Here is a 16,497-nt window from a genome sequence, read left to right as displayed (position 1 = left end):
GAGCTTTTGCTCGGCAGTCCCCTACCCACTGTGTTTGAGAGACATAGGCACATGCTGTGGTGGTAATCGAGGCCAGATGGGTGCTCACAACTGGTTATCCTTCACCTGTCCTGCCTTCAGGTGTTGTGCTTGGGGCAGGTCTCTGTGGGTTGGTGAGTCTAGCTCAGGTTCAAACAGGGGGGAAACGAGCTCACCCGTTTCTGCCTTTTTGCAGGGCCCTGCTCCAACAGACAGTGTCGTGCTGTCCAAGCTGTGGAGTCCTGGTGCTGCTCGGAGGCCGCCAGCCTTGCAGAGGAGAAGATGGTTTTGTTTAGTTTGCTTATGTGAAGAAAAAAAAACCTGTCAAAATAGGGATTTGGAAAGGGAAGAGGGAGCAGGAAGTCTTCCTGTTGGCATTTATTAGAAGGGAAATGAATGTTTTATGTTCAGGGGCCCTGCTGGATGTGCGGTGCTTGGGGGACAGTGGTGCGGTGAAAGCCTCCTGACTTCTTGAGTGTGGGGTGCAAATGTGATCTGGAATAAGCAAGAAAGAGCTAAATATAGGAGCTGCTGGCTCCCGTCCTGCAATGGCAGCTCTGCCCTCGCTGCAGTCCTGGAGGCAGCGAGTTCTGCCTATTGTTCCGGTCACATTCTTGTGTCCCACGATGGGGCCTCTGTGATGGAATAAAATGAAGAGAAACAGATGGGAAAACAATAACCCAAGGAACAGGCCCTAAGCTTTGCTGGAATCCTCCAAAAACCCATAAATCCCCAAATGCATTTGTGCTGGATTAGGGAATTGAAGCAAAGCAAGGGCCAAGTACTTGCCTTCCTGTATCCCATGTGCTCTTATTGCACAGAGGCAGCTCTCTGCTGAGGCTTTACCTTGCAACAAATGATTGTGGTGGCAACTCTGATTGTTTAATCTTTTAATTCTGGCAACTTTCTTGGCTGTCCTTTCCCTGCACACCCTGACCTCCTTGTCTTGCAGACCTCTGGATAAAGTGAGTGCACAAAGAGCCAGCTCACCATTCCATCCTTCTCATGTAGAAATGAGCTGGCCGCAAGAAAAATGCGCTGGGACCCTTGCAAGGCAGTGGTGCAGTCTCAGTTGCTCTAAGTGCTCTATAGAAAGGAATAACCATTAGTGACTGTCAGCCTCTTGGAAGGAGAGGCAGACTGACTTGAGTACTGAGCAGGGAATATCACCTGCCTGAAACATCATATTTGGTGACCATGAAGGTGTCAAATTAATCGGAAAGCCTGACCCAGCCACAATTTTCTTTTTGTTTGAGCTTGAAGTCAGTGCATGATGGTTTCCTCAGCAGAGGAACGTTGATAACGTTACCTATAGCATTGCTTCCTTGAGTGTGTGCAAAACCCTCAGCAAGCAGCAAGGAAGGATGGATGATTCTGGAGGTGAATGAATGACATTTGGTGCTTTCTGCAGAACTCTGCTTTACCATGCAAAAACTAAACTTGTTTACTCACCTGCCTGTCTGTGAATTGGCTTTGCTTGCACTCAGGCAAAAACTACAACTGTTTCTCTAACAGCTTATTTGCTGCTGTCTTTTGGAGATGAAGCAGTTCCCCAGAGGATCAGATCAATGTTGCAGCTGGCCCAGGGGAAAAGTGAGGCTGTGCTATGGGGAGCAGGGGACAGGATGGGGGCTGAAATAAAATGAGGTCTTAGTTTGAACTAACCATCTTGTGAAACCTCACCTTTAGGATCTAAGGCAGGAAGAACTGCAAACGCTGAAGCTGTGCTGTTGCAGCTGTGCTGTTACGGCCTGGGAGCTAAGTTGTTTAAAGCCAGATAGGGATCTATACAACAGTGATCTTCATCCCTGTTAAAATTCTCCTTTTCTCCCCCTGTTCCTTTCCCCAAGTAAATATTCCTTCAGTCCCCCTCCTCCCTGATATGTTTGCTTTTTCCAAACACTGTTCCATATTAAACAGCTGTCACTGCTCTGAATAGACAGATATATACCTCTGCAAGTAAAGAAATGGTGAAACTATTCATGTGCTGGAGTGGCTTGGTCCAAAGCTACTGAAACCAACAGCTAGGCTCATATTCTGTGTAATGGTCTTTGAATTAGGCTTGATGTTACTCAGGCGGTTGCATTTGCAGGATACAGGTTTTCTGTGTGACTGGTCACTATACTAGAGGGTATTTTGTACAGACAGATGTGTACTCTGGGGTTGTAATTACATAGTTTAACTTTATTGTTCCTTGCATTTGAGTGGGAGAGGTTTTTTTTTTTCATTGAAATTATAGAGTATTTATGCCCTTTTGTTCTTTGCATACATGAAACCGCATAGGAACCACCAAGTTGCTGGTAAAAAGCGAACTTGAAATCAACACAAACCAGTGTGTTGTGCATTGCTTTCTTTGACCGAGTGTCATGCTGCCAAACTCATTTCATAGCCTCCATCCCCTGCTGTGCTGCAGCACTGTGATGCAGCTGATGTGTTCCTGTGTCGCTACTTCTACACCTGCGTGTAAGGAGCACACCTAACAAAGTGTATTTGAAAGGCAAGGCCAGGCAAGTGCAACTGGCCCCTGCTCCAGTTCATGTGTTTGCTTGTGCCGCCCTGGAGGACTGTCCTCAGAAAGCATGGCTGAGGCCAGGGAACTGCTCCTGCCAGCCCCGTGGTGCTACAGGAAATGAATCTTCCTGTTTTGTTACCCACCTCGGTTCTATTTAGGGCGAGCCCTGCTTCCTGCTGAGAGATGAATAAGGGACCGATGGAGGTAGATTTCGTGAGGGACAATGAAATATGTCCTTCTTTCTTTGGGCTTGGAGCCACTGAGAGCTTTTTCGTGCCACCTGAATGGCATGTGGGAGGAAGCAGGGGAAGAGGAAAGAGTCAAGCTGATACTCTCTTTCAGAATCTGACTCCCATTCCTGTTTTTTCAGGGGGGAGTGGCTTACAACACCAGTCAATGACCTTTTCTCAAATGCAAAGTAAATGTTTTTTTTTTCAGCAGACTAACCATCGTGAAAGAAACAGTAGGAGGCAGGGAGATGGCAGGTATCTTTAGATATCTTAGGTCAAGTACCGCAGAGCTAGGGTAGATAACACCAATGAAGCCAGCAGGAAGAGACCTCTCTACGTTTTAGGGAGGCAACTGTGCAGTCCGTGCAGAGGTGGGGAGAGTGGAATCTGGCTCACAAAGTAGGGAACAAGGAAAGAAAAGTCAGGGTCTTCAGCAGGTGTGAGCCTGCCCAGCTCAGAGGTGAAGGAAAGGGAAAATCCTTCTGTTTGCCTTGTCTCACTTCTGAGGTACCAGCTAAAGCCTTTTTTATGTGTGTAGGCAAGAGTCACTTTGATCAAATGCAGTTACTGTTAAGAGGGAAAAAACCAACTCCAAACCAGCATATAGCAGGGCATACACAGCTGAATCTTCAATAAATCAGCTGAACACATGGAAGAGAAATGTTTGGGTTTGAATTCCATTTGGGTGGGATGGCATTCAGTAATGCCACACTGCAGTGTTTTATTTTGGAAACAAACCAGAGTTGTTTAATCCTTTCTTAACATTGAAGCTATTCTTTAACTTCCAATTTGAAAGTGTAGCTTGGGGGAGCTGATTGCATTTCTCGGTGCCTGTTTCTTGTGCTACATACAACCCTGTTTGGTTTTTTTTATGTTCATGCTGTGAGAGCTGGTGGGAAGGTCTGCCTTTTGGAGGCAAGTGAACTGATAGATTTCACAAGCAAAACTGAATGTGAACAGAATTATCTCTGTGTTCAGAGCCCTAGAGACCCCTTGGCCCTCAGGAACATAGTGACTGGAGGGAACTGTTAGGTCTCATCGCTATGGACATGGGCTTTTGGCTAAGAGATACACGAAATGATTGTGTGAAAGCAAGACCCCACCTAAACAGGCTTGTGTTGTATTCCACATATGGTCTGATTTTCTGGAGGAAAGAAAATTTACTTCTTTTGTGATTTTTAGATTGTATTAAAACTTGCTGTAGCTCAGCCCCTGGATGTCCACCCCATTTTTGAAATCACAGTGGTGCCAAGTTGTCATCCATGCAGTTTTGAAGTGGATTCTCTAAGAGTGCTTTTGCCTTGATATGGTTAGTTTGGTTTGCTTTAGAGGTCCACACCATCTCAGAACTAGTTTATCTTGAAGCAGGAAGGATTCATGCTGCAGTCCCTCAAGGACTCATTGTGCTTGTCCCTGTACAATCATGCTGCTTAGCTGGAGGCATTCATTTTTTGGAAAGAGTAGTCAGAGAAGTGACTCGCCCAAGGGTGCGGAGGTCTCAGGGAGGCAGCATGAGAACAGAGCAGACCGTAGCTCTCCTGTTGCCGGAACCAAAGGCTCTGCCATCAGCCTGGTTTCTTGTGGAGCGTAAGCCTGACCAAGTGCTTGGGGTGTTGATGCCACTGTGATTTCTACTTACAGCCTCGGAATGGCCAAGTATGTTGTTCCTTTAGTAGTTGTGTAGATTCTGCAATGGAGAACAAATAGAAACAAGTTGGGGCTTGAATTGTTCTATTTATAACTCTAAGCACCTAAAGTGCATGAGGCTGTAATGCTGTAGCAGGTACAGCATCATTTCAATTTTGAGAGATAGAGACTCCGCCTTCCCATTATCAAACCACACTGTAAATTAGCACAGTGCTGCAAGCAGTTTCTCTACTGGAGAATCTTTTTTTTTTTTTCTTTTTTTCTTTTGGCAAGTGAGTGACACTTAACATTACCTTCAATATCATATTGATGCATGTATAGTTTTTACAAAATAGTAGCTACTGTCCAGTCTATTCTGCCCATTCCTGTGTAGCAAACTAATCTCTTGGATGTGTGGCCGGAAAAGCAGCTGTGGATGACTTCACCAGATACAAAGCAATGGCAAATCCAGCTCATGATGTATGTTACCAATATGAATAGCTTACCCCTTTCTCCTGCTCCTTGTCTCTTCTGGCAAGAGTGATGGAAAGTTAAAAATTATTTAACATATAATAGATATTTAAAGAAACACTTCTTCCTGTAAAGTGTATGCATGGCTATCAACATCATAAAGAAGAGCATTTTGTCTTTAGCTCCTGAATGATGGGGACTCATAACGCAGTAAATTACACCAATATAAAAGTTAATGTACTCAGCTTTAACACAGATATTTTACCGTTATTATCACTATCGCAAGTGACATCCATCACAGTGACATGCACCCAAAAAGGAAAAAAAAAGCCTGGTGTAGTTGCGTCTAATAACCCCAATTACACAGCTCTTCTAATGCCTTTTTTATAACAGTTTTGCAGCTGTGTACTATACCCTATTAACGTGATTTCTCTCCTATCTATAAATTTCTTAGGATTGCATCTTCCCCTCCACTTTCCATAGTCACCATTTATTATCCAAAGGCTTCCCATAAAACAAGGCTGTAGGTGACATAAAGAGGTTGATGCTGACCTAGATACAGACCCACCCCTCAGCTTTTTTCTTTCTTTCCCCTCAGCCATAATGTGCTCATTACAGTGTTGAGGAGGCTTTGTTAAAAGGTTCGGCTTCTCCTAGCAATTGGTGCTAAAAATAGTCTCATTAGCTGAAACTTCGCTTGATCAGCAAAGGAGCTCTTTGGGGAAGAGGTACTGGGATGGACTCGGGACATAAATAAACAAGAGGAAACTCCGTCCCACTGTCCCGTCAGCTCCAGAACTAACTTGGACCTGCAAGGCAACACCAGCAGTGTTTTCTGTCTGTGGCTCTCTGCAGAAGGAGGCTTTTCCATCCTCGCTGGCTAGAGTAACCATATACCTAATGATGATTTTGCTTGCATAGTTTTGGGGGTTTATTTTAATGTTCCCACACTGAGCTTTTTCCATGGGGAGCTGAATAGTCTGCAGATCTTGCAAGGCTGCAGCATTTGTAAGTGCTCTTGGGAGCCTGAGTACTGAAAAGCAGCCCTCTCTTGGAGGGGACAGGTATGGAGCAGTCCATGGCTCACTGAAGCCAAGGGATTTAGGATAATCTGGGCTGGGCTGCAGGCCACTTTGCTGTGGCTCTTTCCAAACAGCTCTGTGCAGTTCTGTTGCATTTCCCTGGAATCCACTGGGTCTTTCCAGCAAGAGCAGCTCATTTCTGCCTGCCCAGGCTTCAAGAAGTGTAGCAGAATGCACTTGTCCCCTCTGCATCACTCTCTGAGCCAAGAACCCTGCCAAGCAGGACATATCTGTCACATCTGTGGAAACCCCTGGGACAGCTGTTCAGGCCGGGGATCCTGAGGAGTGGCCGGGTAGTGCCCAGGGAGAAGGTTACATTTGTTTTCTGTCCTCCCACTGCTAGGAAAGCTTGGCCGTGTTGCCACACTGGTAGGTGGGCAGTGGGTTCTACAGCTCCAACCTGCTTGCCCTTTGCCAGCCTTTGCATTTGCTCTGGTAGGAGACTCTTCTGCATAGCAAAGGATATATCGTTATCTCTTGTCCAAAAGAGAAATGCGGCTCGTAGAGTAATTATCTCTGCCATCCATGCTGCCTTATTTCTTACCGTGTTAGCATACTCATAATACTCATAATTAACCACAAAGCTTTCTTTTTTTTTTCTTTTTTTTTTTTTTTTTTTTTTTTTTTTTTTTTATCCTTCCTTCCAGTTCTTGCAGTTGAAATCTTTGAAATAAAGCTCTGCCTGTTTCTACTTACCTTGAACTAAGCTTAACTCTGCCCTTCGGTAAAAACTGAAGGCAAAGGTCCAGCTCCCCCAAACAGGAGGAGGCATGGGAAGGGAGCGTGTTGCAGACTCTTTGCCTCTCCTTTCCCAGTCAGACTGTGACACGAGCCCTGTACAAAGACCTGCTTTTGAGGAAGACCTTTGCAAGCCGTACATGATGAGATTGTCCAGGCAGCTGGCATGGACTGGCCCTGTGGTGCTGCAGCTCTATTTGTAGAGTTATATATACCCTCACTTTGTTTTTGTCATCATTAGTAATGAAAAAAAATCAATAAAGAATAACTTTGAACCTGCTGTGGTAATGGGCTGTGCTTTGGTTAGCAAGGAAAAAGCTTACACTGAATGCCATGTTATTAATGAACCATTGGTTTGTCTTCAGTACTGCCCTGAAATGTTGTTTATAGGACCAATATGTAAAGCCTTTGTATGTGTGGATATATCCAGCTAAGGGATGCAGTAGCATTTCTGAAGACACCTTGGTGGCCACCAGTCTGAACATCCTCCAAAACTTGTTGCTGATTCAGTTTAGCTGGAGCATCCCTGGGAAAAGGTTGTTTCCTCCACTGCTTTTCCTGCCTCTGCCCATAGCAGTGGTGGGAGAGCAGGGAGCAGCTGGAGTGATCACTGGTAATTATCCATCATCCTGGTGAGCCTAATCCTAGGGCTGTGTCTTGGCTTGGGGATTGTGACTATGGCTGTGCAGGGGCAGACCCCAAGGACTTGTGACAACCATCCCAGGGCTGTGAAGGCTGCACATGCTTCTGTCAAACTGTGGCTCTGCAGAGTGAGAAACTACCTCTTCCTTTCCCCCAAGAGGCCAGGAAACCAGCAGGGGAAGAGAAGTCAGCGTTCATAGGCAAGGATCAGCACAAGTAGGTGGGCAGGGAGGCAGCTAGGCGGCCCCTGTTCACCTTGCTGCTGTCAGCCTTGCTCTTTTTGACCAAAGCTGTGTAAGCTTGCTGGCCGTCAGGCTCCAGCCAGAGGGGTGTGCTGGAGAAGGCCTGCTCTGGCCTTCTTGCTGGAGAGTCCCCCCCCAGGTCTGGCTCAGACAGCCATGGCTGTGAGGTCCCTTGCTGCCAGCTGCATGTTTGGGGGAGGTAGGATCCCTCCATGCAGCAAGACACTGAGCAAAGGAAGGAAGTGTCTGCAGTCTGGGTGCCTGCCTGGACTTCCCAAGCAGTTACTTAGGCTATATGACCGCAGCAAAGAGTATGTCATCACTGTACTTGCTCGTTTGATATGGCCTCTCCATGGTCTGCCATGTGGGCTTCTGAGACCAGGCAGGAAGAGTAGTTACTGTGCAGCCAGATGGTTTTGGTGGTTTTTTTTTTCCAGGGAGGTTAATTAGCATCAACTGGCCAAGCCCTGGCATCTAAGAAACAAGTACTTAAGGCAATAAATGAGCTGTCAGTTGTCCCCTCCTGAGCCCGATGAAGGAGTTCAATGGGCTTTTCCTCAGGCCCTTCGTACCTAGATGTTGTGTGCTGACATATGTTACCTGTCTCAGTTCTTGAGGTGTCTGTTGAAGCTTGTATGATGGGCATGTAGGTGTGTTAAGGAAGGATCGACCAGAGTTTATTTTTGGGATCCCCTGCATCTGTGAGGAACAGCTTTGCTGCCAACTTCACGATACCCCCTTTTCTTCCACAGAGACTTCTGAGCCTGCTGAGAGTCGCCCAGTCACGTGGGAGGGTGGCAGGGATGCGACTACAGAGAAGTGCATGTTCATGTCTCCTGGGAGCCCCCACAGCTCTGCAGAAGTGCTCTCAACAGCTACCAGTAAGTCTTTAGAGTATGAATTTCTTGGGTCAGACACTGTACAGCTCATGTCTTGTTGGGCCTTAGTGAATGGGAAGTAGCATCTGGAAAGGCTGTAAACTTGGCTGTACTAAGCAGAGAGCACTGAAGGGAAAAAATGGATTTGAAGACTATTCTCTCAAGCCACGGCTTGATTTGGAGATATTGAAGCTTGTGTGATGGACGTGTAGGTGTGTTAAGGAAGGACTGACCAGAGTTTGGGTACAGTTTGGGGATCCCCTGCCTCAATAAGGGACAGCTGTGCTGCCAACTTCATGGAGGAAAGACATTTGTCAGGAATGCTTTGTTGCTTTCTGGCCAAGCTCTGTTGGCACTCCGGCCAAGCTGGAGATTTTATGGCAATTGCTGTATTGGGAGGAAAGACTAAGTAATGCCCTTGGAGCTTCAGAAAAAAAAGGTTCAGTGATGCCACAGCTTCCCATGCGTATGTTCTGAAATCTGTACCCAGTGCTGGAGCACATGGACCTGTCTGTTCAGTTCCTCACTCATGGACAGTGAGATTTAGCTCCTTCCCTTTGCGCAAGTCTCCTCTTGTTTCCTGTACCCATTTGTGACCTTCTTGGGAGGGCTGGAAGCCCCAGGGTTTTCCCTTGAGGTACGATTGCTCATCCTTGAATAAGATGTTTACTCTTGCCTGTAATTGCATGGGGCTTGAGCATCACCAAACCCTAACTGTGCTTCCTTCCCACCTCATTGCTTTCATGTAGAGACATGGGTGTGTGAATTGCTTGGGGAGGTTCAAGTTGTGGCATGATAAGCTCCATCTCCAGGCACTTTCCCAATCTAGTTTGTTAGGAGCAGGTTCTGCTTCTTGTTGTCCGTTCATTGCAATCCCCAGTGTACATCAGGGTCTCCTGGCCTTCCTCCACTGCCCTAGCCACCTCTGGCTCACAGTACATTCAGGAACCAGTTACTGGTTTTAAAATCGGAGACAGGCATCCTTTATTCAACTTTGAAAAATGGGGAGGTTTGAAGCAATGGAAGGGAAAGGGCCATGGTTCTGTTCCAGTATTTATTTTGCTTATTGGAAAACAAAAACATTTATCAGGCTGTTTTCAGAAACCAGCAATCCGTAAGCTTGGTTTTCATTAAAAAGGCACTCATTGTTTTTCCCATGAGGATTTAGTGACATTTTTCAAAAGTTTCTGTGCATAATAATTGTATTTTTTAATCAAATTTTGTTCTGATGTTGTGACCACAATAAAGTTTAGGAAACTATTATTTATTATGGGTTCAAAAATATTTTGTGAATCTGACTGGTTTCCTTGATTACAGGATCATACTGTGATTCTTCTCCCAGTGCAAAACAGCATTATAAATGTTGCTTTCAGACTCTGTGGGATGTTCCTAAAATGGCTTGGAGAGCTACTGTCTCTATCATCTGTTGCTTAGCTCTGTTGGTGGGATTCTGACAGAGAAATTTATGGGTTGATGCCACAGGGAGAGAAGGTGGTATCTGATTCAAGGTTTGTCTCTTTCCTCTCTCTTCCACAGACTCCAGAAATTGAAGTGTTTCTGGTGGCTTAGTTTTACCTTCATCAGAGCTCAGTGTTGGTTGGAAGTTGAGTAGTAAACTTCTCTCCAGTCCCTCCTCTTTTTTTTCTTCTTTTTTTTCTTCTTTTTTTTTTTCTTTTTTCCTTTTTTTTTCCTTCCCATTCTCCTGGGACACATGGTGGCATTTCATCCCTCTGAGATCAACTGATTGCGGCCTTAAACTATCAGAGAACATGGATTCCTCACTGCTTTATAGTGAGACTGGAAGCTTTTTAAAGAACATGCCATAATTCATCTGTGGTTATGGATTATAAGGCGGAAGTGGTCAAGTAAAATCTATGAGGCATCATACAGGAGGGAACTGTGAGCTGCTGTTAATCTCAGCAGAGGAGCAAATGACTGTGTGAGATGGAAGACCATAAAGAAAAGAGCCTAAATGTATTTATCTGTTTCCCATTTATCCCTGAAACGGATGTCTTAAGGCACAAAATTATTTTAAAAATCCAGCTCTCTTTTCAGTTTATGGCCTGAACTTTCATAGCTAGTTGTATAAATAATGCAGGAAGTATCTTGACTATTCTCCTGCATGTTAAACTGCCACAGCTGGTGTCATTGCTTGCAAATATTGTGTGCCACAGCAAGGGAAAAATTTGGTTTGCTCTGTATTCATTGCATTTCACTCAGCTTAGCCACTGGAAGCAGCTTGAGTCAGCTTTGCTTCATCTCTCTCACACCCTTAACCCAAAGCTGCATTGTTTAGGTTCCTAGTAGAACTGGTTGGGAATCTTTTGAGATGATTGTTAGTAAATGCTGCGTTAAGTAGATGATGACTTTTAACAGAGAAATGTACATTTTGGTTAAAATTTTTGTAGCTACCTGCTTACTCTAGTACAGCCAGGAATCAGACACTCAAGCTAAGATGTGAAAGCTCCTACTTCCAGATCCAACCCCACAGATATTCAGTCTCTTTCCCTTTCAGTTTTGGACTGTTGGCTCTTCTCGGATAGATATGTGGGGTTGGGTATGCTCTAAGGTGTGGGAGCCCCTTTTTTTCCCTCTGTGTGTGTGGATTTTTTAAGGGTTTGAATTTATGCCATATCAAGTGCTTCAGTCCCTGAAATACATTTCAAAAAGGCAAGTATTTTTCTCTGGATGACTTTCAATTCATGACTGAGAGAAAGGGAATCCTTCCAAGAGATTAAGCAGGGACAATGGTATCTGCCCTTGGATTGTGAAAGTTTCTGCCTCTGGGGGGGCTCTTTGAGACTCCTCTCAAGACCTGCCCACTGTTGGAACTTGCAGTGAAGCCAGAAGACTTCTCACCATGATTGTGTGGCTGCTCGTGGGAGCCAGACCTGGACAATTTCATGAGGTTTTAGATCTGATTTAACAATGGGTAACCAACACCCAAAATCATGACACAAATTGAAGCACCTAAGAAACCTGGGATTGGGACCGGTAGAGCATGGTTCTGCTTGAAAGTTTGCTAACATGAGCAACTGGAGGCAGCAGTTTGCCTCAATTCCTGTATCTACATTTGGGCAAAATTTCTGGTTGACAGGAGTGAGCCCAGCTGGTCTCAAGTGTGAAATCTTGCCTGTTTTATCTGTAGGAGGTAAGAGCTGTATGTACCATCTTTACCTTTTTGTTGAGAAATAAGTCTTTCACCTCCAAGATAGAAAAGCTGTCTTGTGTGTGAACACCCACAAACCGGAAAGGCCAAATCTCTTGCTTTTCCTGTCCCCGGTGCAATTTGCAGGGAGAGGCCTTTGCTTGCCCTGCCAGCTTCACTAAAGGGCTGTTATTGCACAGCTCTATGCCTGATCAGCTGAGCTCTGATTTGGATTTACGCACAGATTGTTGGAAGTTCAGGCAGAAAAACCTAGGGGGGTTGATTTTATTTTGCTTTTCCTTCTTAAGGATAACTGAGAGTCCAGGCTGCCAGAATCGATTGGACCAACTTGTATATCTTCTCTTCTGAAGCCAGCTGACAGTTTTAAACCATCTTTAAATCAGATCTTTGTGGTTAAGATTTACTGGGAGCTTTTTTGCAAATGAAATGCAGAATCTTGTGCTCTCCACTTGGAAGACAAATTCTTGAAAGTGGCTTCCTGTGCATTGACAGGAATGTGGGGCTTTCAGGTATATATTTACATGTACATGCTGCTGAGCCCTGCAGTGGTGATAGACACTTCCAAATGGCCCTGCTCAGAGAGGTATCCTAGTGTCTGAAGGCAGATCCTGCAAGCCTTCTAGATTTACGGGAACGAGGGCCCCTGAAGTAGATGAATGGGACAGGTACCTATAAATACAATGAGCTAGTCTTGCACACAGAATAGCTACATCTAGCTTTATAAATAACAGCAGCCTTTTAGGTTTCCTAGGAGGTCTGGCAGTCTTACAAATGAATGTGCTGTTAGTTGTCTGAGACCAGACATCAGAAAGCTGTCCATGAGTGCTATTGGCCCACTGTCTCTTTTTCCCTGCCCCCATTCCCTCTCCCTTGGTGGGATTTGTTGGTTTGTTTTTTTTTTTTTTTTGGCTGTTTTTGGTTACTGAAGACACAGACCCTGCTTGGCCTGCAATCTCTCACTGTTGCTTGCTGCAGATGAATGATTCATCAGGCCCAACCTGATAAAATTGTGCAAGCCAGTCACCAAAGTTAATCAGACCAAAAGGAAAGAAAGGAGGGAAGGGAAAAACAAAACCAAAAGGCCCCAGAGCTAGTTCTAATTTTCAAACCTCCCCTGGGAGTTTAAAAATGCATGTATAATGTTCTCAGCCGGGGTTCTCCATCCTCCTCCAGCCTTCATTGGGAAATCGGAGAGCAACCTAGGCGATCACTTTTAAAGTGCAACTTCCGATGTTGCAATGCAGAAGAACATGATTCAACAGGCCTCTGACTACTGTCGGGCGGCTCATTCATGGCGCCTTATTTGTTAATAGCGCTGGGGAGCAGGCAGCCGTGGTTGCAACCTGCTAATCACTTCCACTCAGATTTGTTGTGTCACACCAGCAAGGACTGAGGTGAGGGGGCTGAGGAGCTGCTGACATGAATCACGCAGTGCTGTGCCATGTAATTAGGAAGGAGCCCTGTGGTTCTTGGTGCACTAGCAAGATTTCTCAGGCCTGAAACATAATAAAGACTGCCACCCACTTTAGCAGTGAATTAGCATCATCCTTGCTGATCCTGAAAGAAGCTGAACACTTGCTGGAGGCCCAGTTGCTTGGGATCAGGGGGAATTGGTGTCTGACCAGACAGGGCAAGGCTGATAGCTAGGTCACTGCCATAGTGGGGATGACAGATCTAGGAGGAGGGAGAGTGCCTGGGGGTGCTCTTCTTGAAGGCCATCACTCCCTACTTGGTGCACGGCTGCGATAGTCCTGCTCACGTCCACCATGTGACTACACAAGACGGAGTTGCACAAGCAGTTGCAATGGGGTGTGCCTCTCCCCTGCCTGTTTGCTGTGATGCTCAGGGGCTTCCCGGGATGCTGCTTCTACATCTGCAGGTGAAGAATATGCTTTCGTTTCTCTCAGCTGTTTGAAGTGGTGTAGCTGGCAGTGGGGTGCTGTGCAGGACTCACTGGCTTCAAGTCCTGTGTGGCTGCAGGCCCCTCTTGGCCACCTGAGCTGTTGGGAGCCAGTGAGGGAGGATCACCATTACAGTCGCCTATCATGCCAGTTCGTCTAGCTGTTCTTTGCATCCTTGGTGCTTTTGGCTTCCGGAATGACGCTGAACTCCTAGTGAGCATGAGGAAATGTGTTAAACCCTAAAACCTTCACACCACCAATGGCCTCGTTCCAGAATTAAGAGACTAATTAGTCAGTAAGAATGCTTCAGGGTATTTCATCAAATTGTCCTGTCATTCTTTCTAGCCTCTGAGTCCACATTATAACAGAGAGGCATTCCCTTTACTCTCTCTCATTTTAGGTTCATTTTAGCTTAGTTCAGTTTTGGTATATTTGTTATATATCAATATTGTATCAAAACAACATCTCCACATGATTTTAATTTAGAATTACATTATTGTGATTCTGTCAGGAGAAAACCACATGCCAGACTCTCAGCTGCTGTGAATCAGCAACAATCCATTGATTTCAGCAGGGCAGCACTGATTTATTCCAGCCAAGGATCTGGCCCACCCTTGCTTAAAAGGAAAACCCATTTCCTCACACTGTTACTGAAACATTGCATATCAAGATGGGATGTGTCTAAACAACCTCTTTTTACTTTTCACCACTTGTGGAAAACACAAAATGACACTACTCATTTTTTGGTGGGGCAATGAAACTTTTCTGTTGGAGATAATTTTAATCTAAGATCACAAGGCTTGGCACAGCTGAGTTTTGGGAGGATGGGTTTAATTTGCACCGAATATGAAAAATGGAATTATCTTCTGCAAAATAAGGCTTCTGGCTGTGATATCTTAGTTCTTGTATGTAACCTTTGTGCTATACAACCTGGGGGGGAGCGAGATGTTTCCTGTTCTTTATATGATGCTTGAAGAAGCCAAGGGTTGGTGTGTGATTGCACTCCTCAAGTCAGAGAGCACCTGAAGAGCTGGGTACCTCTTGAGACAAATTAGAGGACTTCAGACTGACTCTTGTGGAAGTTCTGTGCAGTACCTTTCATGGGCTAAATGAGAGTCACTTCATTTTTGTGAAAAAAAGCATCTGCTTTCCACAGCACAGTTGTATTTTTCTGTTAACACTGTCAAACCACTTGCTTTGAACACCACAAATGACAGCTGTGTTACCCACTGCATCCCTTCCTTATGAGGGGAGACATGATGGCATGTGAGAGAAGGAGCACAGCTCTGATTTCTGATCCAAATGGTCCCAGGAGCTCTTACGCCTGGCTCAGGGCAGGGCAACCCTGTCTCTGTATCAGTGTGGTCTACGTGTTTGACAAATCCTGTTAAAGTTAGTGGCTTTTGCCTAGGTGACACTGCAGCCTGAGCCACCTTCCGACAGCAAAAGGAAGAAACCCCCTTTTTGACAGGTAACAGGAAAACCAATGATGTATAACGTTATAGGTTGGGTGTAACTGCCACCCTTCATTTACTGCAGTTGTAAGAAATTATTAACGCTCCTTTGTGGAATCAGGGAGCTGAAACAATGGTGGCCTCCACCCCAAACACACGTCACTGCCCAAAACAAAGGCACAGCCCGGGCCTGCATAGGTGTGGACAGGTTCCCTTGGCTATTGGCTTGGGAGAGCCTGGCAGGAAAGGCAGGGGAGGCAGCCAGGGAGAGTCTTGGTCAGAGAAGCAGTCAGTGCTTTGTGGGCTGACTGATGGTGGAAAGGGAGCGGAAACAAGAGCAAATAGACTGTGTCCAGCATGGTTAGGAGAGATTTTGTACCTCCTTCCTACACAAGCAGGATTTCTGCAAAGAAATAACTGGCACTGCTGAGAGGCAGTATCCACGTGGAGTCGACCCAAGGCTCTGGTTATCCACTTGTCTGAGAGAAAGTCACTAAAGAAAATGAAATGAGTTGGAAAACAGAAGGCATTGGCAAGAGAACAGCCTGTTACCGGAATGTATTTGTTATATAGCAGTAAATGGAGGAGCCTCATTTGCCTGGCCCTGTGCAAATCCCACTAAGCGTTTACAAACCAAGAAGTGATGACTGACGCAGAGCAGAGGGGCAGCAGGAGAGTGAAGTGCTTTAAATCTCTCATTTTCATTTGACTCTGTTCCAGGATGACATAGTCCACCCTAGATTAAAAATAACTACAGAAAGGAGTAAAGCACTTTTCTTTTTTTTCTTTTTTTTTAAATCAAGCTTCAGGATGTCTTTTGAGACCATTGCAGGTTTGATTCAGCCTCCTTATCTAGCTTTCATGCTAGCCTGTCATTGAAATTGTAGCATCATGGCTGAAGTAATACTGTGGTGACTTGCAGCTATTACAAAGACCGTGGGCTGCCTTTCTTATTTTAACATGAAACTGTAAGGAAGAATTAGTAATATCCTTGTTTTTACCCAGAAATGCTTTTCATCCAGAGGTCACGGACAGTAGGGCTTAATGGATCAATTCTGGTTTGGGAGCCAAGAGGTGTGGGTTCTACCTCTCAGTGTAAGTTTTTGGGAGAACTGTTGGGAGCAGAGACTGATGCTTGCTATGGCTTTCATCACTCCTTGCAGTTGCCTTTGCAGATGCATCATAAGAACACTTACCCACTGTCCCTTTTGTGTCTGGTTTGCGAAAAAATACATTCTGTCTCATTGCTGCCCATGTGCAGCTTTCAGCCAGATTTGGCAAGGTGGAAGAGAACTCAAAGATACTGACTTCCAGCTTTTTTTTTTCTTATTATTATTTGTGGAAATAAGCAGTAGCTAGGACATGAGATCTAATTGCTTCTTCGCACCAAGTTGCAGCGAAAGTGCAGATCTTAGAAAAGCTGAACCCCCACAAGCTCCCCCCGGAGGAGGCAAAGTGCTGGGTGACTGGGGTGGCGTTGTTACTGTCAGGGTGCAGAGCTGCTTGATCCTGGGGAGCCTTGGTACACAGGTCA

The 16,497-nt window shown here is 45.4% G+C and overlaps 1 long non-coding RNA gene across 1 annotated transcript in view; it reads left to right on the top strand.

Moving 5' to 3' along the window:
* The first annotated feature begins 10 nt into the window (after positions 1-10).
* LOC308063404 overlaps positions 11-16,497 on the top strand; it is a 314,414-nt gene continuing 297,927 nt past the window's right edge. The window contains exons 1-2 of the long non-coding RNA XR_013927953.1: positions 11-2,734; positions 8,314-8,442. This is a non-coding gene — a long non-coding RNA (uncharacterized lncRNA). The remainder of the gene's footprint in view (positions 2,735-8,313; positions 8,443-16,497) is intronic.

This window comes from Falco punctatus (genome assembly GCF_963210335.1).
Source record: "Falco punctatus genome assembly, chromosome: 4".
Lineage (NCBI taxonomy): Eukaryota > Metazoa > Chordata > Aves > Falconiformes > Falconidae > Falco > Falco punctatus.
The sequence above is the reverse complement of the archived record's forward strand: the minus strand, read 5'-3'. Positions and strand labels throughout refer to the sequence as shown.